The following is a 22,468-nucleotide window of genomic DNA, read 5'->3' on the forward strand; positions in this document are numbered from 1 at the left end:
GCTTATAGGGTAAGGACGCAAACATTTTATGTTTGTAATTTGGGTGAACTCTCTCTTATAAAATAGGGATAGCCACACCGACCTCCTGCTTGCTCTCCAGGAGGGTTGGCCACACCGACCTCCTGCTTGCTCTCCAGGAGGGTTGGCCACACCGACCTCCTGCTTGCTCTCCAGGAGGGTTGGCCACACCGATCTCCTGCTTGCTCTCCAGGAGGGTTGGCCACACCGACCTCCTGCTTGCTCTCCAGGAGGGTTGGCCACACCGACCTCCTGCTTGCTCTCCAGGAGGGTTGGCCACACCGACCTCCTGCTTGCTCTCCAGGAGGGTTGGCCACACCGACCTGTTTCTCAAGTGCTGGGTGTTAAAAATGTTCATTTCTATAAATCACCCAACCTTCAAGAGAAATCTAATTTAAAACTATGCGAGCTTATAATCTGTGTCAACCAACTGCAACTCAATAAAACATATAGCTTATGTCTAGTTGAAACTGGTTACTCCTTTATACATTAACAGAAACCTGAGGGTGGCGCTAACAGTCAGTTGCATGCGACAGCAGTTTCCCATGACATTCTACCGAATCTTACTTCAGTTTGTTTTATTATAGTCCTTCTTCAAGACATTATTTTAGCTACATTTATAATTTACTCAAGACCTGTTTTAGTAGTGTTTTTTCATAAAAAATGTGATTTACTGTAGGCCTTTAATAATTGTAAACAGGCCTACAAATCCAAAAGGTTTTAATTTGAGAATGTTCATTTTTATGCCTCAAATATTCAACTGTCTTCAAATATTTGATTAGTTGAATCAGGTGTGTAAATGCTGGGCAAGAACAAAAGGATTGAGAAACCCTGAGATAAACATAAAACCCTATCATTTAAAAGCGCCACCAGACTTTTGACCTATAACACGTAGGCCTTAGCTGATCCGTTTGTACTTTGAAAACTGCTGTTTATCAGCAACTAAGCTCAAGTAGCAGTTCTACTAACTAGTAATATCTAATTACAGGTATTCATTCTCTTACTCTGTCCTTTAGAATAGATTATTGTTCAGAAATACTTACAAATACTCACTTTATTTTTCAGTTCTCTCCATTTAGTGTTTTCTGCTGTCGTCTCAAAATGGATCCTGTACAAAATAACAACTTTACTTTCGGTTTCAACTCAGCCTTCTCCCCACCCTGATAATAAAGTGTTTTATTGGTATCTTCCACTAGAGGGCAGTAAACACCTGCTGTAACTAGACTGTACAACAGTGATGTACATGTACTTTTGATATCCCCCTCACGAGTATCCCTGTAACCATGAATAAACAGAATATTCCTCATTTAAGTTCATACGTGTTGAATAGTAACTAACATAGGGACACTGACAGTAGGCCTATAACGTCTCACATGTAGCGTAATATAATATGAACTCCTGCAGAATTATGCATTTCTTTCAGTAAAATGATACAACAAATGCACATTTTGTCTTGGAACAGGAGTGGAGAAATATGGTTTATTTCTTTCAGCATCTCTTGAGAAAATGGGAATGGGCATGTAATGTGTTATCTTTTACACTGCTATTCAAGCAGACAGTGATTTCAACCACAAACAAATAATCACCCAAGATGTGTATTTGTATTTGTATTTATTATGGATCCCCATTAGTTCCTGCCAAGGCAGCAGCTACTCTTCCTCGGGTCCAGCAACATTTAGGCAGTTATACAATTTTCAAAACATTATAATACATTCACAGATTTCACAACACACTGTGTGCCCTCAGGCCCCTACTCCACTACTACCACATATTTACAATATAAAATCCATGTGTACGTGTGTGTATAGTGCGTATGTTATCGTGTGTGTGTATGCATGTGTCTGTGCCTATGTAAGTGTTGCTTCACAGTCCCCGCTGATCCGTTAGGTGTATTTTCATCTGTTTTTTAAATCTAATTTTAATTTTATCCAAAGCGACTTACAGTCATGCATGCATAATTTGTGTGTATGGGTGGTCCCGGGGATCGAACCCACTACCCTGGCGTTACAAGCACCATGCTCTACCAGCTGAGCCACAGAGTGTGTATGTTATGTGTACGTGTGTGTCTGTGTTATGTATGTGTCTGTGTCTGTGTGTGTCTCTTCACAGTCCCTGCTGTTCCATGACCTTCAATAATTAGTTGTCACTGTGTTCACCACAACCAACATGCTGCATCTCTGTTTAGGGGTCAGTGATCTAAAATGAGTCTCTCTGGGGAGAGAGAGGAGGGGGGCCCTGCCTCTAAAATGAGTCTCTCTGGGGAGAGAGAGGAGGGGGGCCCTGCCTCTAAAATGAGACTCTCTGGGGAACATGACACCAAAGCTAAGAGGTGAGATGTTGTTTAAGAACTTATAAAGAGTTTATTTCTAAAACGTTATATCCACAATCTTTTTCACATTTGTTATTTTTCGTCAGAAATTATTGCTTATGGGTACCTTCATGTGTCAAAAATGTTGACAATATTACCATTATATCAACACACTCTTCACTCCTGTTTAAACCAAAAAGGTTATATCGCTTGCTTAATATATGGAACCACTAAAAGTTCTATATAGAAACCTTTTATAGGGTTCTTTAATCAGAACTCTAGAGGTTCTTCTTCCCTGAACCAAAATGGCTCCATATAGAACCCTGCATGGTGTCATTTATGAATTATGGCTACTACTATTAAATATGAATATTTTTAGCTAAGACTATAATTTATAGGAAAATAGGAATGGTTGAAAAATCCCAATATTCATAAAAAATTATCCTTAGAAATAGCAGTGCTGGGGGTTTGGAAAGCCATAGTCAGTCAATCAACAATAGAACAATACTCTTATGAAAAATATTGATCTTTAACTTACAGTCTGTGGATACTATGCGACTAGAAAGGTTAAAAATGCATGCAAGAAATCACAGCGCAGCTGAAAAAAATATGGCAGGTGGAAATCAAAAGAGGATGTTCTACGGAGATAGGTGGGCGGGGCTGAGAGTAGCAGAGGGGTGGGATTAAAAAAGATCATGATCGGTAATAGTCATTATTGTAAACACTATAGATGTCTGAGTACTATCTATACAAAATGTAATGTGTATAATTAATTATTATTATTATATATATAAAAAAGTAATTACTGTGTATAAAAGTATTGTATGGGGGTTAGAATTTATCTTGGTTATATTCAAACACACTGGTGGCCAGGGAGGCATCTCTTTGTTCGAACGATGGCCCAACTCTGGCTGACTTCTTTACAATACAATACATTACAATACAGTACAACTTTGTCCATTAGTTCCAGCAAACAACAAAAATGTATTTTCTGCTCCGTTCATAACCCCCCCAAACAGCAGACCTCACACATACAGTTGAGACCAGCACAGGTTCAAGCTGCAGTGCAGCGCCCCTGGATGGAGAGCATGTTGTGGGGTTAAGGGCCTTGCTCAAGGGCCCAACGAAAGGTGATTGTTTTGAGGACGTGGACCCAGCATCCCTCCAGGGGTCAGATCAATTCCGTCCGTTCTTTCCAGCGCCCGGCCCGGGATTCAAACTGGACACTTTTCGGCCACAGGTCCAACGCCTGCCACAGCTCCAACTCATTTGCCGCTGGGCGAAAACCTGAGTTAATATTCAGAAATAAGCATGAGTTAATCTGCCAAAATGAAGACAAAATGTTATGCAGACATCATTATTATGATAACATACATTCAGTTGTCATCAGCAGCAGCCACAAGAGAGACCCTCTGATAGTTCTGGGTAACTGCCAGACTGAGCCAAACATAGATAGTGTGTTAAAAGACATGTAATGATTAACTAGGCTATTGAATCACCAACATTTATTATACATAATTATTATACAGAAATCATTGTCAAAAGCTGAAGAGAAACTGTTGCATGTAGGTCTATATTATTTATGGATTGATCATATAGAAATATAGAAACATTATTTTAACTACTCCAAAGCAATTACATGTGGCGCAGGAACCACTGACTCACTGCATTATTATATAGTATTATCAAGACACCTGCTGTTAACTCTTAACTGGTTAGGACAGCTCATGAGGTGTCCTAAATATCTGCCGACTAGGTGGGACTAGAGGCTTCATGCATAGCTTTAATTTATACCCATAAGTGTAAAATGTCTTTCTTCTCAGCACTTATACGACCAATGTTCTACTCTGAGACACTTTGTTATTAAAAAACTTTGAATGTTTGTTTTACATATACAAATAAATAAATGAATATTACTAATGTAAGCCAGTATAAAGACTGGGTTATGTATGCACTTACTAACTGTAAGTCGCTCTGGATAAGAGCGTCTGCTAAGTGATTAAAATGTCTGGAACTGCCAGCGTCCCCGTACAGAACTGCCCGCGTCCACGTACGGTTTGGCGCCAAGCATATTGTCCAGTTACGCGCTGAGTGGACTGAGGTGATGTTGGGGAACAACGACAGAGTTCGTTACAGTGTTGAGACGCCGAAGTTTATTGTTCAATTAGCTTTTTTGCGTAATGGTCAGTGACAGTATGAGTGTAGCCAGATCCTTTTCACTCGTAGCCAGATCCTTTTCACTCGCTATCCTTGTTTCATCTTGTGGTTCACCGGATTCGTCATCATCCTCGAGGGACAGACGAACGACCTGCTAGCTATCCAAGCTAGTCGGTACAGCTGCCTGCTTTTCTTGTGAACCGATGGAGCTCCCGGGTTGTTTCTTCCACCTGTTAAATACGGTGGAGGGTTTCTCCCTCTCTCGTTGACGGATGCTGGCTACCTACCATCCCTCTGTCCGGTTCTCCTCTTCACTAGATGGACGGTAACTTTAGTGTTTAACCCCTCTGTGTCCAAGGACTGAACTTTTTGAATATTATTTTCGGGGCGCCTCAAGTTACATTTTTTACAACGTTTATTTCTGATAAAATTAGTTAATTGCATCCGCCATGGAGCCCAGTTTCATAATATTACCTTCTGTCCCTGGTTATGAAGTAATCGCGAAAAAACAGGCCTTATGTTTGGGCATTTTTCACCCTGCCAGCTCCTATTAGTTCTACTGTAGGTTTACCTCAGGTAACTTATTATTAACAAGGTTACGGTTACTTTGTGAGCGCGCTCAATGTTAACCTGAGTACATGTTGTGGTGAGCCACAGTCTAAGAGGTGTTGTCTGGCGCAAAGCCATCAAACGTTAAACATTTTCTGGTCATGGTTAAACATATTTGTTTTAAGAAAAAAGTGTACAATCTAAACAAAACGCATGTCCCTGTCCTCTTTTTCAAGATGTGGCAGATTTAAACAGCCAGAATAATTATTTTTTTTAAGAAATAAAAAATTTTTCTGATGACTTGTTGTTTCTAAATGGCTGCTGGGTAATTTGATATGCATCGAAATCTTCGTTCGTAGGCATCAAATTGAGCGAATGCTGGGCAGGTTCACTGAGTTGCAAACCAAATGGGTATAATGGGGTGATTGTTGTCTAATCGGGTGGTCTAGCTAATAGATTTGTAGATCTAGATTATGAGATTATTATTAGATATGCACTCACTAACTGTAAGTCGCTCTGGATAAGAGCGTCTGCTAAATATGTAAAATGTAAATGTGAAAATGTAATGAATTAGTTATGTAGTACCCACAGATGGCCAAAGGGAGGCGCAAGAGTGCTATAAACCCATACTGTTTTTTGCCATAAAAACCCTAAACCTAACAATCAATCAAATGTATTTATAAAGCCCTTTTTACACCAGCAGATGTCACAAAGTGCTATACAGAAACTCTTACCCTACTTATAACCTATTTTAGCCGTAACCCTAACCCCTAATTCTAGGGTAGGGTAGCCTAGAACACTTTTAGAAACTATTTTAGTAATAATATTATCTTAGTAAATACAATTATAGTATTAAATAGTGTTTTAATTATTTGGTTGTTATTTTATTATATGTATAATAGCAAGACAGAACACTTGATAAATAAGACACATTTGTTTTATTTTTCAAATGTGGTTTGAATTGGGTGACCTAGTAACCTCTGTGTGAAGGTCCAGCAATTGGCGTGGGGCAGGATTGAGACTGATCTAATACACTTTATTTCTCAGCTGCCTCACCAACGTCTGTACGTGAATTACTAACTTTTAATTGCTAAATATTTCCAATAGATTGCAGCATAAGACCACGAAGCATCAGTTATAGGCTACAAGCAGCAATATGTTTGACATAAAATAGCATGAAACCAAATACTATATGTCCCATGATTTTCTAAAATGGTCACTCATTACTTTAGTTAGCTATATATCTCGTATTAGGCCTGTGTTGCTTTTGGAAGAGCAATTAAATAGTGACTCTAGCAGGTGTTGAACCCCTGGTAAATAATCACTAGTCAGATGCTCCAACCTCAACCCTAGTATACATGCATTTTTAAATATCTAATATATCCATTAAAAAACCTCGGAATAGATAAGACAAGAGTGCGTCTTCCAGCCCGCCAATAAATTACATCATGCAACCCCCCCGGTTAGCAAATGTACCTCAACATGCCCCTCGCTTGTGCTAGAAGGCAGAGTGCTCGCTGCTGGTTGATGAATCTGACAATGAATGTACTAGGAAAACACGTTTTTCTCAACCAGACGTGACTAAATTAATGTTCAGGCTTATTGATAATCGTTATAGTAATGAAGTATAATTTCAAAACATGAGCATAAAAACAGCTAATAATAAACATGAATCATCATTATATTATTTCACAGTAATCTGTTAAATGCTTTTTCAGTCGTTCCTCTTGCGTTAGCAGTGTGGAAAGGGACAGTAAAAAGCGTGTGCAGGAGTTTTCCTGTGAGGGGGAGTGGTGGTGTATGCAGGGTAAAAACTTAACTGATCTTCTGAAATGTCATTCATGGTCTTATGCTGCCATCTATTGGAATTATTTAGCAACTGCAGTAGTACTGAATAAAGTATATCCTTACTAAAGTAGTAATTAGTTAATTTTACCACATACAACCATAAAATAACAATTTATAGCATTACAAACAATGAAACTGACATAAACCAAAAACACCATACATTTAGTTAACTATATATATATATACTATTTATTTAGATGGGTGACATTATCTGCCAAAGTAACACACCTGTAGATAAAGAAGAGCTCTCCAGTAGGTGAACCAAAACATTCAAAGGCCATTTTCTCAAAAGTGAGGTTACAAGTTTATCATCTTTCAAAGCAGAATTACTTTCCCATTGTTCCTCAACTGTAGTGTATGATATACCTTTTTCTAGCTGAGTCTCTACTTTTATCCAATGTAAAAAACACAATTTCAAATTTTGCTACATAAGACCGAATCGAGCCGGTCGGTCACATTTGACTATGTAAAACCTAGCAGTACTACTTATTTCTCTGAGAGTGAGACAGATATATATTATTACTGTCTTAAACCTAGCAGTACTACTTATTTCTCTGAGAGTGAGGCAGATATATAGCATTTTGCATATTACTGTGTATTTCTCTGAGAGTGAGGCAGTTATATTTTATTACTGTGTAAAACCTAGCAGTACTACTTATTTCTCTGAGAGTGAGGCAGATATATAGCATTTTGCAAAAAAAACACATGATTATTTGTCTATTTGAAATGAAACCATCAATTGATAGATTTTAAACAAATACATGTCTGTCATTGAACAACCCCATGCCATGATTAGATAGTGAAAAAACACACCAATCTCTTTCATAATTTCTTTAAACTATAAAAGCTAATTTACCAACATTTCTGAAAATGGATATATAGCATTTTGGAATGAAACTCTTGTTTCCCCATCTGAGCTCAGAGTAGATGAGAGATGTAATGTTTATCTCTGTTGTGTGAAGCCCAATCAAGCAGGAGAGACCAGCCTCCCCTGTACCCAGCTGTGTATCCATGAAGAGTGACTCGTCTATGGATATACCTATAATGTTTAGAGAGGGAGACGTTTCTACTGAAAAAAGGTAAGAAGAACTCATGGGTCATGGTCAGTGAGTTAAACAACACTGTCTCTAGTCATTTCTCCTCTCCCATTTTTCCATTTCTTTTTGTTGTTTTCATAATCCATAGGCTAATCCTTTTTTCCATTTTCATAGTCCTGAAACAATAATAAACTAACACAACATTCCCTCTCTGTATGTGTGTGTGTGTGTGTGTGTGTGTGTGTGTGTGTGTGTGTGTGTGTGTGTGTGTGTGTGTGTGTGTGTGTGTGTGTGTGTGTGTGCGTGTGTGTGTGTGTGTGTTTGTGTGTGTGCACTCCCTGGATGAGGAGATGTAATCTGATGTTTTGTCCACAGACACCAACAGGAGAGATCAGAGTCAGAGATTCTCAGTGGTCAGTCTTCCCAGAGTCATCAAACAGACCTGGCCTCCATATTCAGTGTATGTGGTCCTGTTATGTACATTTGTTTTTGTTTACCTCAAGTAAAGTTGACCTGTCAATCATTCATTAATGTGTAAATGAGAAAGCATTTAGTCTCTTGCTTAACTTATTTACTTGATTTATTTCAGTTGCTTGAAGAGAATATTATGACATTTGTGAAGAACGAGCTGAAGAGGTTCAAGAGGATTCTTAGTCCAGAACTCCCAGAAGGCTTTGAGAGTCAGAAGCAGGATAAGGAAGTGGTGGATGCTGAAGATGAGAAGCAGGAGAGCAGTGCCAGAGAGGGGGCTCTGAAGATCACACTGCACGTCCTGAGGAAAATGAACCAGAAGGAGCTTGCTGACACACTGGAGAAAAGTAAGAGCTGTCTGTCTCATGTTAAATGCTGTTTTAGAACATTTAAAAGCTGTAGCTAAAGTACAGCTAAAGTAGCTGTGTAACTCAATGATATTGTAGCAGCCTTAACATAACAACTAGTGACCTCATCAAGTAGCAGCAGGGATGTGTTGTGTTGATTAAATTAGAGAGAGAGAGAGAGAGAGAGAGAGAGAGAGAGAGAGAGAGAGAGAGAGAGAGAGAGAGAGAGAGAGAGAGAGAGAGAGAGAGAGAGAGAGAGAGAGAGAGAGAATAATAATATAATCAGTCACACCAGTCTGTAATGCATTATGAAAACATTTATACAGTCAGTTAAGAGAATAAATTATTTTTTATTTAAAATGTTATAACAGTCCTACAATACTGTAGGCATTAAAACAGACGTAATATTAATATCCTCTGTGTTATTTCTTCGTTCAGATGAGCTTGCTGTGATTTGCCAACGTGGACTCAAATCTAATCTAAAGAAGAAGTTTCAATGTGTATTTGAGGGGATCGCTAAACAAGGAAACCCAACACTTCTCAATAAGATCTACACAGAGCTCTACATCACAGAGGGTGGAACAGGAGAGGTCAATAATGAACATGAGCTGAGACAGATTGAGACAACAACCAGGAAACAAGCAAGACCAGAGACTGCAGTCAAATGTAACGACATTTTCAAACCCTTAACTGGACAAGACAAACTTATCAGAACTGTGCTGACAAAGGGAGTCGCTGGCATTGGAAAAACAGTCTCTGTGCAGAAGTTCATTCTGGACTGGGCTGAAGGAAAAGCAAATCAGGATGTCCAATTTGTATTTTCATTCCCTTTTCGGGAGCTGAATTTGATGAAAGAGGAAAAACACACTTTCGTTAAACTTCTCAATCACTTCTCAATGGAAACCAAATAATCAAGAATCTCCAACTACGACAAGTACAAAGTTCTGTTCATCTTTGATGGTCTGGATGAGTGCCGACTGCCCCTAGACTTCCAGAAGAACAAGATGTGTTGTGACGTCACAGAGTCAACCTCAGTGGATGTTCTGCTGACAAATCTCATCAAGGGAAATCTGCTTCCCTCTGCTCTCCTCTGGATAACTACCCGACCTGCAGCAGCCAATAAGATCCCTTCAGGGTGTGTTGACCAGGTGACAGAGGTACGAGGGTTCAATGACCCACAGAAGGAGGAGTACTTCAGGAAGAGATTCAGTGATGAGGACCTGGCCAGCAGAATAATCTCACACATAAAGACATCAAGGAGCCTCCACATCATGTGCCACATTCCAGTCTTCTGTTGGATTTCTGCAACAGTACTTGAACACATGCTGAAACTTAAGAGAGAAGAGATGCCCAAGACTCTGACTGAGATGTACTCACACCTTGTGGTGTTTCATACCACACAGAAGAATGAAAAGTATCTTGGGAAAGAAGAGACAGGTCCACACTGGAATAAAAAAAGCATTCTGTCACTGGGAAAACTGGCTTTTCAACAGCTTGTGAATGGCAATCAGATTTTCTATGAAGAAGACCTGAAAGAGGCTGGCATTGATGTCAATGAAGCCTCTGTGTACTCAGGATTGTGCACACAGCTCTTTAAAGAGGAATGTGGGCTGTACCAGGACAAGGTGTACTGCTTCGTGCATCTGAGCATTCAGGAGTTTCTGGCTGCTGTATATGTGTTCCTCTCATTCATCAACAACAATCAGAATCTAATGGCCGAACCTCAAGTTACTGAAGTTACTGTCTACAAGAGTGCTGTGGATAAAGCCTTACAAAGTGAGACAGGAAACCTGGACCTGTTCCTCCGCTTCCTTCTGGGCCTCTCACTGGAGTCCAATCAGAAGCACTTACGAGGTCTACTGACAAAGACAAGAAGCAGCTCACAGAGCCGTGAAGAAACAGTCAAGTACATCAAGGAGAAGATCAGGGAGAATCCCTCTCCAGAGAGGTGCATCAATCTGTTCCACTGTCTGAATGAACTGAATGACCATTCTCTAGTGGAGGAGATCCAAAGCTACCTGAGATCAGGAAGTCTCTCAGAAGAAGAACTGTCACCTGCACAGTGGTCAGCTCTGGTCTTTGTGTTGCTGACTTCAGAAAAGGAGCTGGATGTGTTTGACCTGAAGAAATACTCCAGATCAGAGGAAGGTCTTCTGAGGCTGCTGCCAGTGGTCAAAGCCTCCAGAGCTGCTCTGTGAGTACATAAAATGACATTTAAGTACTAATCATCAGGAAGAAATATTCAGTTTAGAGAAAAAGATATATTATAATATGTTTATAATATATATAAAATGAAATTGAAAAACGTACTGAATCAGTGCATTGGTGTTCACATTAGTATAACAATATGACCATGCAATTCTAGGAGACGGAAGATTAATCTATATGTTGTTTAAGAGAATAAACCAAATGCATCTGCCATTGTCCTTCTACACTACTGGTTTTAAATTAACAGTGTGTTTTTGAAATCATGATGATCTCTTTGCAGCCTGTCAGGCTGTGGAGTCACAGAGAAAGGCTGTGCTTCTCTGGTCTCAGCTCTGAAGTCAAACCCCTCACACCTGAGAGAGCTGGACCTGAGTAACAATGGCCTGAAGGATTCAGGAGTGAAGCTGCTCTCTGCTGGACTGGGGAATCCCCACTGTAAACTGGAGACTCTGAGGTCAGTATTCCTGTAGTTGGTCAACAAGTGAGAACTGTTCACCAGATCCACATGTGTTTACCAGGCACACATAGTCCACACCATATGTGTTTGGACAGTGAAGCTTACAGTTTTACATATGGTTCTATGCTCCAGCATTTTGGATTTCACATAAAATGTTTCATATTAGGTGACAGTACAGAATGTCGCCTGTTATTTGATGTTAATGGTGAGAGGTTAGCATGTTTTGTTGTAGCCTCTGTAACTTTCTCATTCATTATTATTCTCAATCATGGCATCATCAGGATTACTTTAGTAGTGTTTAGAAACATGTTATCTACTCACTTAGAAAGAAAATGACTCAACACCAAAGAATAGCAGTGTGGTTTTAATATGATTTTAATCTTTACAGGCTGTCAGGCTGTCTAGTCATAGAGGAAGGCTGTGCTTCTCTGGTCTCAGCTCTGAGGTCAAACCCCTCACACCTGAGAGAGCTGGACCTGAGTAACAATGACCTGAAGGATTCAGGAGTGAAGCTGCTCTCTGCTGGACTGGGGAATCCCCACTGTAAACTGGAGACTCTGAGGTCAGTATTCCTGTAGTTGGTCAACAAGTGATAACTGTTCACCAGATCCACATGTGTTTACCAGGCACACATAGTCCACACCATATGTGTTTGGACAGTGAAGCTTACAGTTTTAAATTTGAGATAGAATGTTTCATATTAGGCAACAGTACAGAATGTCTTCTTTTATTTAAAGGTATTCATATATATATATTTTACCATTTAGAAATGAAAGCACTTTACATATCTAGTTCTCCCATTTGTAAAAGTCGTAATAATTTGGGCATATTCACTTATATTGTATTAAAGTACTTTTACTTACTTTTTTTATTTAGCAGACGCTCTTATCCAGAGCGACTTACAGGAGCAGTTAGGGTTAAGTGCCTTGCTCAAGGGCACATCGACAGATTTTTCACCTAGTCGGCTCGGGGATTAGAACCAGCGACCTTTCGGTTACTGGCACAACGCTCTTACCCACTAAGCTACCTGCCGCCCCGTCATAACTTTAGTATTTGGTCCCATATTCCTTACCTGCAGTGATTACATCAAGCTTGTGATTCTACAAACTTGTTGAATGCATTTGCAGTTTGTCTTGGTTGTGTTTTGGATGATGTTTTTCCCAATAGAAACTGAATGGTGAATAATGTCCTGTCATTTTGGAGTCACTTCACTTGTATTGTCAGTAAGAATAGAAGATGTTTCTGAACACTTCTACATTCATGTGGATGCTACTATGATTATGAATAATCATGAATGAATCGTGAATGATGATGAATGAGAAAGTTACAGAGGAACAAGGATCATACCCCCTCTGTTATTGGTAATGGTGAGAGGTTAGCATGTTTTGTTGTAGCCTCTGTAACTTTCTCACTCATTATTATTCATGATTCATTCATAATTTTTCTTAATCAAGGCATCATCAGGATTAATTTAGTAATGTTTAGAAACATGTTATCTACTCACTTAGACAGAAAATTACTCCAGTCATCATCCACCATTCAGTTACTATCGGGCAAAACATAACCCAAAACACAACCAAAACAACCTGCAAATGCAACCAACAAGTTTACCACCAAATACTCAACTTTTGACTACTTTAATACACTATAAGTGAATTGGTCAGAATACTTATGACTTCTTCAAATAGGGGGACTAGATACATAAAGTGCTTTCATTTCTAAACGGTGAAACAGATATGTATTAAAATACCCTAAAATAAAAGGTGACATTATATACTGTCACCTCATATGAAACATTTAATCTCAAATCCAAAATGCTGAAGTATAGAGCCACATTTAAAATGTTAGCTTCACTGTCAAAATAGATATGGTGTGGACTGTATACTCAATACAATCTGAATCTCATACCTCACTGTCTGTCTTTTGACTGATACTGCTTTTTAAACTGCTCTGGTCAGTCTACTCAAATATTTGTACTATACATTTTTCTCTCTACAAGCAATTTTATGATAATTTCTAATAATGATACATTAATTTATGAATAGATATGGCAGATTTCAGGACACTGATGTATCTTAATATGTAGAAAAAATATACTGCCACTATTTTCACCACCAAAGAATAGCAGTGTGGTTTTAATATGATTTGACTCTTTGCAGGCTGTCAGGCTGTCTAGTCACAGAGGAAGGCTGTGCTTCTCTGATCTCAGCTCTGAAGTCAAACCCCTCACACCTGAGAGAGCTGGACCTGAGCTACAATCACCCAGGAGACTCAGGAGTCAGACTGCTCTCTGCTGGACTGGAGGATCCACACTGCAGACTGGAGAAACTCAAGTATGTAGAGGGTTTATGTCAATGTTCATATTAGACATGTTGGAGTTATCAGGCTAGTTAAGACAAACATTCTGACCACCACTTGGACTAAGTTATATACTGTGTGTGTGTGCGTGTGTGTGTGTGTGTCCAGTGTCCAGTGTGTATGCACTAACTGGACACACACTGGACACACACACACACTGGACACACACACACACTGAACACACTCACACACACTGGACACACACACACACATGGGGCACATACACACACACTGGACACACACACACACACACACACACACACACACACACACACACACACTGTAAAAACACACACTGGACACACACACACACACACACACAAAAAGGAAACACCACACACACACTGGACACACAAACACATACTTGACACACACACACACTGGACACACAAACTGGACACACACATACACACGCACACATATACACATTGGACACACACACACACACACACACACACACACACACACACACACACTCACTCACACTGGACACACACACACACACACACACTGGACACATACACACACACACACACACACAGACTGGACACACACACACACTGGACACACACACTGGACACACACACTGTACACACACACACGCTGGACACACACACACACACACACACACACACACACACACACACACACACACACACACTGGAAACACACACACACAGACACACTGGACACACACACACACACACACACACACTCACTCACACTGGACACACACACACACACACATACACTGGACACACACACTATACACACACACACACACACACACACACACACACACACACACACACACACTGGACACACACTAGACACACACACTGGACACACACACACACACACACACACACACACACACTTGACACACACACACACACTGGACACACACACACACACACACACACTGGACACACACATACTCACACACACACACACTAGACATACACACACACTGGAAACACATACACACACTGGACAAACACACACACACACACACACACACACACACACACACACACACTGGACACACACACACACACACACACAGGACACACACATACTGGACACACAAACACACACACTTGACATACACACACACACTGTACAGACACCGGACACACACACACACACACTGGCCCCACACACACACACACAAATAGGAAACACACACTGGAAACACACACACTGGACAAACACACACATTGGACACACAAACTCTGGCCCCACACACACACACAAAAAGGAAACACACACACACACACACTGGAAACACACACACTGGACACACACACACACTTGGACAAAGTTATATACTTACTGTTTGTGTGTGTGAGTTCAGGTGTATCCCTCAATGACTGTCTGTTCTTCTGCTTACCACTACAGTGTGGAACATGGTGGAGAGAACACAATGAAACCTGGACTTAGAAAATGTGAGTGTTGAATGCTGTGAAGAATATGACTAAGAATAAGTCTTAATTCAAGTGAAGTCAAAGTCAAAGACCACCATCATTACTTACTTGGTCATATTAAATATCAGCTGTAGTTCTACAGAAGCACAAATCAGGGACACCAAAGTTTACAAAGAGTTGCTTTGACAATGTGTGTGTCTGTGTGTGTGTGTGTGTTGCGTGTTCGTGTTACTTTAGAAATGTGTGTGCGTTCATGCATGAAAGTGTGAGTGTGTATGTGTATCCAGTGTGTATGTGTGTGTTCAGGATGTGTGTGTGTGTGTGTTCAGTGTGTGTGTGTGTTCAGGGTGTGTGTGTGTGTTCAGGGTGTGTGTGTGTGTGTTCAGGATGTGTGTGTGTGTGTGTTCAGTGTGTGTGTGTGTTCAGGGTGTGTGTGTGTCTTCAGGGTGTGTGTGTTCAGGATGTGTGTCTGTGTTCAGGATGTGTGTGTGTTTCCAGTGTGTGTTCAGGATGTGTGTGTGTGTGTGTGTGTGTGTGTTCTGTGTGTGTGTGTGTGTTCAGGATGTGAGTGTGTATCCGGTGTGTGTGTGTGTGTGTTCAGGATATGTGTGTTCAGTGTGTGTGTTCAGTGTGTGTGTGTGTGTTTGTGTGTGTGTTCAGGATGTGAGTGTGAGTGTGTATCCGGTGTGTGTGTGTGTGTTCAGGATGTGTGTGTGTGTGTGTGTAATTAATGGGAATAAGTGTGTTTTATATTACCATACAGTATAACATATGATCATTCAACAAGTCTCAAGTTACCTTAACTTCTCCTTTTGATACCTAGAAACATCTACATGAAATGAATTAGTGAAAAGTGAGTTAACATTCTAATGTGAATGATGATGATTTCTAATATTGTGTCTGGTTTCATCCATCAGATGTCTGTGATCTCACACTGGACCTAAACACAGTAAACAGACACCTCTCTCTGTCTGAGGAGAACAGAAAGGTGACAGGTAGGACAGAGAAGCAGCCGTATCCTGATCACCCAGAGAGATTTTATGACTGGAAACAGGTGCTGTGTAGAGAGGGTCTGACTGGGCGCTGTTACTGGGAGGTAGAGTGGAGTGGGAGTGGGGCTGATATAGGAGTGGCATATAAAGGAATCAGCAGGAGAAGAGGGGGTTATGACTGTGTGATTGGATACAATGACAAGTCCTGGAGGCTGTTCTGCTCGGACAACAGTTACTCTGCCTGTCACAATAATAAGTCCACTACCATAGACGTCCCCTCCTCCAGCTCCCACAGAGTAGGAGTGTATCTGGACTGGCCAGCCGGCACTCTGTCCTTCTACAGAGTCTCCTCTGACACACTGACCCACCTGAACACATTCCACTCCACATTCACTGAGCCCCTCTATCCAGGGTTTAGGGTTTGGGATGACTCCTCATTGTCCCTGTAAATAGTAACCATGGTAACACTGGACACACACACACACACACACACAGGAAACACACACAGGACACACACACACACACTGGACACACACACACAGGACACACACACACACTGGACACACACACACACACACTCACACACACTGGACACACACAGGACACACACACACTGGACACACACAAACACACACACACACACTGGACACACACACATACGCTGGACACACACACAAACACTCACACTGGACCCACACACATACACACTGGACACACACACACTGGACACACACAAACACACACACACACTGGACACACACACACACACACACTCACACTGGACCCACACACATACACACTGGACACACATACACTGGACACACACACACACAGGACACACACACACACAGGACACACACACACACACACACACACACTGGACACACACACACACACTGGACACACACACTCACATACACTGAACACACACACAGACACTGGACACACACACATACACACTTACACACACACTCACAAACACTGGACACACACACTCACATACACTGAACACACACACACACACAGGACACACACACACACACACCTGACACACACACACACACAGGACACACATACACACACACACACTGGACACACACACTCACACACACTTTACACACACACAGACACTGGACACACACACACACACACACACACTGGACACACACACACTGGACACACACAAACACACACACACACACACAGTGGATGCACACACTGGACACACACACATACGCTGGACACACACACACACTGGACACACACACACACACTGAACAAACACACTGGACAAACACACCCACACACTGGACATACACACTGAACACACACACACTGGACACACACACACTGGACACACACACACTGGACACACACACACACACACAGAGGACACACACACACTGGACAAACACACACACACACACACACAGGACACACACACACTGGACACACACACACACACACTGGACACACACACACTGGACACACACACACTGGACACACACACACACACACACACACACACACTGAACACACACACACTGGACACACACACTGGATACACACACACACTGAACACACACATGCTGAACACACACACACACACACACACACACACACTGGACACACAAACACTAAACATACACGCTGGATACACACACACACACTGAACACACACACGCTGAACACACACACACACACATACACACACACACACACACACACACTGACACACACACACACTGGACACACACACACACTGAACTAACACACTGGACAAACACACCCACACACTGGACATACACACTGAACACACACACACTGGACACACACACACTGGACACACACACACTGGACACACACACACACACACACAGAGGACACACACACACTGGACACACACACACACACACTGGACAAACACACACACACACACAGGACACACACACACTGGACACACACACAAACACACTGGACACACACACTCACACACACTGGACACACACAAACAGGAAACACACACAGGACACACACACACACCTGACACACACACACAGTACACACACACACACTGGACACACACACACACACACTGGACACACACACACACAGGACACACACACACTGGACACACACACACTGGACACACACACACACACACACTGGACACACGCACAGGAACCACACATATACACACACACACACTGGACACACACACTGGACACACACATACGCTGGACACACACACACTCACACTGGACCCACACACATACACACTGGACACACACACTGGACACACACACACCTGACACACACACACACACAGGACACACACACACACACACACACACACACACACACACAACGGACACACACAACCTGACACACACACACACAGGACACACACACACAAACACACACACACACACTGGACACACACACACACTGGACACACACACTCACACACACTGGACACACACACAGACACTGGACACACACACATACACACACTGGACACACACACAGACACTGGACACACAAACGCACACACACTGGACACACACACACTGGACACACACAAACACACACACACACACTGGACACACACACATACGCTGGACACACACACACTGGACACACACACACACACACTCACACTGGACACACACACACACACACAGGACACGCACACTGGACACACACACACACACTGGACACACACACACACACACTGGACACACACACCTGACACACACACACACAGGACACACACACTGGACACACACTGGACACACACACACACACACTGGACACACACACACACTGGACACACACACACTGGACAAACACACACACACTGAACACACACACACACACTGGACACACACACTGGATACACAAACACAATGGACACACACACACTGATCACACACACACACTAAACACACACACGCTGAACACACACACACACACACACACACTAAACATACACGCTGGATACACACACACACTGAACACACACACGCTGAACACACACACACACTGGACACACACACACACACACTTAACACACACACACACACACTGGACACACACACACTGGACACACACACACACTGGACACACACACACACTGGACACACACACACACTGGACACGCATCCACACACACACACTGGACACACACACACATACACACACACTGGATTCACACACACACACACACACACACTGGACTCACACATCCATACACATTGGACACACACACACTGAACACACACACACACTGGACACACACACACTGGACACACACACACTGGACACACACACACACACTGGACACGCATCCACACACACACACTGGACACACACACTGGATTCACACACACACACACACACACACACTGGACACACACATCCATACACATTGGACACACACACACTGAACACACACACACACACACTGGACACACACACACTGGACAAACACACACAGGACTCACACACACTGGAAACACACACACTCACACACTGAACACACACACATACTGGACACACACACATTGAACACAAACACACACACAGGACACACACACACACACACACAGGACAAACACACACTGGACACACACACACACGTACACACACACACTGGACACACATACATACACTGGACACACACACACACACACTGGACACACACACTGAACACAACCAGCCCTGCCATTTCTACCTGTCCTGATCTAGTGTTTCACCCCTGACCTCCTCACACCGTCTCACTGTCCATGTCTGCTTTTAGCTCCCACCTCTACTTCACTGTGTTATAATGGACCTTATGCTTGTTATGTCACCTCTGGAACCAGTTATCAAACATACTGACCTTTTTGACCCTATCCCATGGCCCTACTTTCTACAACTGAACATTTAAATTCCTCTATGAGTTTTGTTTAGTGTCCATTTACTTATGCATGTATTTGTTGTATATTGGGGTTGTGCTGCAGAGCATCATGGGGGTTTGTATGTGTTGAGATGATCACGTTCCAGATAAATGGTTGAACTGATTCCTGTCTCCTGTCTCATCATTATTGAATTGTTATACAGACGTGGTTATGAAACCCACGAGACATAACAAAATATTGGTGATGAGTAAGTCTGAATCTACAGGAACTATTCTGTCTGGAAGAAGTGGGTTTTTACAACTGTTTAAAACTGTTATTTTCTGTGGTACAGAATAGGCTAATGTTAGCACAGTGTATTGATAGCAGAGGCAAGTGCATAGTCTAGCTAGCTAAGAAAGAGCGTTAAACAGTGGTGTAAAGTACTTAAGTAAAAATACTTTAAAGTACTAGTTAAGTAGTTTTTTGGGGTATCTGTACTTGACTTTACTATTTATATTTTTGACAACTTTTACTTTTACTTCACTACATTCCTAAAGAAAATAATGTACTTTTTACTCCATACATTTTGACTGACACCCAAAAGTACTTGTTACATTTTGAATGCTTAGCAGGACAGAAAATGGTCCAATTCACACACTTATCAAGAGAACATCCCTACTGCCTCTGATCTGTAGGACTCACTAAACACAAATGCTTTGTTTGTAAATTGTCTGAATGGTGGAGTGTGCCTCTGGCTGAACGTTCATTTTAAAAACAAGAAAATCATCTGGTTTGCTTTATGTAAGGAATTTGAAATGATTTATACTTGTACTTTTACTTTTGATACTTTAGTATATTATAGCAATTACATATACTTTTGATACTTAAGTATATTTAAAACCAAATACTTTTAGACTTTTACATTTTAGCAGACGCTCTTATCCAGAGCGACTTACAGTTAGTGAATACATATTTATATACTGGCCCCCCGTGGGAATCGAACCCACAACCTTGGCGTTGCAAACGCCATGCTCTATGAACTGAGCTACATCCCTGCCGTCCATTCCCTCCCCTACCCTGGACCAATTGTGCGCCACCCATGAGTCTCCCGGTCGCGGCCGGCTGCGACAGAGCCTGGATTCGAACCAGGATCTCTAGTGGCACAGTTACCACTGCGATGCAGTGCCTTAGACCACTGCGCCACTCAGGAGGCCTTTTACTCAAGTAGTATTTTACTGGGTGACTTTCACTTTTAGTTGAGTGATTTTCTATTAAGGTATCTTTACTTTTACTCAAGTATGACAATTGGGTACTTTTTCCACCACTGGAGTTAACATCGTCATGGACGGCAGAAAAGGACTGGAGACGGACATCGCATAACTTAGTCCAAGTGGTGGTCAGAATGTTTGTCTTAACTAGCCTGATAACTCCAACATGTCTGATATGAACATTGACATAAACCCTCTACATACTTGAGTTTCTCCAGTCTCCAGTGTGGATCCTCCAGTCCAGCAGAGAGCAGTCTGACTCCTGAGTCTCCTGGGTGATTGTAGCTCAGATCCAGCTCTCTCAGGTGTGAGGGGTTTGACCTCAGAGTCTCCAGTTTACAGTGGGGATTCCCCAGTCCAGCAGAGAGCAGCTTCACTCCTGAATCCTTCAGGTCATTGTTACTCAGGTCCAGCTCTCTCAGGTGTGAGGGGTTTGACTTCAGAGCTGAGATCAGAGAAGCACAGCCTTCCTCTGTGACTAGACAGCCTGACAGCCTGCAAAGAGTCAAATCATATTAAAACCACACTGCTATTCTTTGGTGGTGAAAATAGTGGCAGTATATTTTTTCAACATTTTCAGTTAAATCAGTGTCCTGAAACCTGCTCTATCTATTCATAAATGGATGTATCATTATTAGAAATGACAAATTATCAAAGTATTGCTTGTAGAGATAAAAATGTATAGTCCAAATATTTGAGTAGACTGACCAGAGCAGTTTAAAAAGCAGTATCAGTCAAAAGACAGACAGTGAGGTATCAGATTTAGATTGTATTGAGTATACAGTCCACACCATATCTACAGTGCATTCAAAAAGTATTCAGACCCCTTGACTTTTTCCACATTTTGTTAAGTTACAGCCTTATTCTAAAATAGATTAAATTAGTTATTTTTCCCCATCAATTTACACACAATACCCCATAATGACAAAGTGAAAACAGGTTTTTAGACATGTTTGCAAATATATAGAAATACCTTATTTACAGAAGTTTTCAGACCCTTTGCTATGAGATTCGAAATTGAGCTCATGTGCATCCTGTTTCCGTTGATCATCCCTGAGATGTTTCTACAACTTGATTGGATTCCACCTGTGGTAAATTCAATTGATTGGACATGATTTGGAAAGGCACACACCTGTCTATAT

At 41.8% G+C, this 22,468-nt stretch overlaps 1 pseudogene across 1 annotated transcript; it reads left to right on the forward strand.

Moving 5' to 3' along the window:
- Window positions 1-8,293: 8,293 nt before the first annotated feature.
- On the forward strand, window positions 8,294-16,660 carry LOC311140411 (NLR family CARD domain-containing protein 3-like; annotated as a pseudogene). The gene is made up of 8 exons: window positions 8,294-8,377; window positions 8,507-8,735; window positions 9,174-10,929; window positions 11,232-11,397; window positions 11,789-11,962; window positions 13,560-13,725; window positions 15,155-15,206; window positions 16,103-16,660. The product of its transcript is annotated as an NLR family CARD domain-containing protein 3-like (transcript).
- Window positions 16,661-22,468: the final 5,808 nt, after the last annotated feature.

The sequence above is a fragment of the Coregonus lavaretus genome (genome assembly GCF_964263955.1).
Source record: "Coregonus lavaretus genome assembly, chromosome: 2".
Classification (NCBI taxonomy): domain Eukaryota; kingdom Metazoa; phylum Chordata; class Actinopteri; order Salmoniformes; family Salmonidae; genus Coregonus; species Coregonus lavaretus.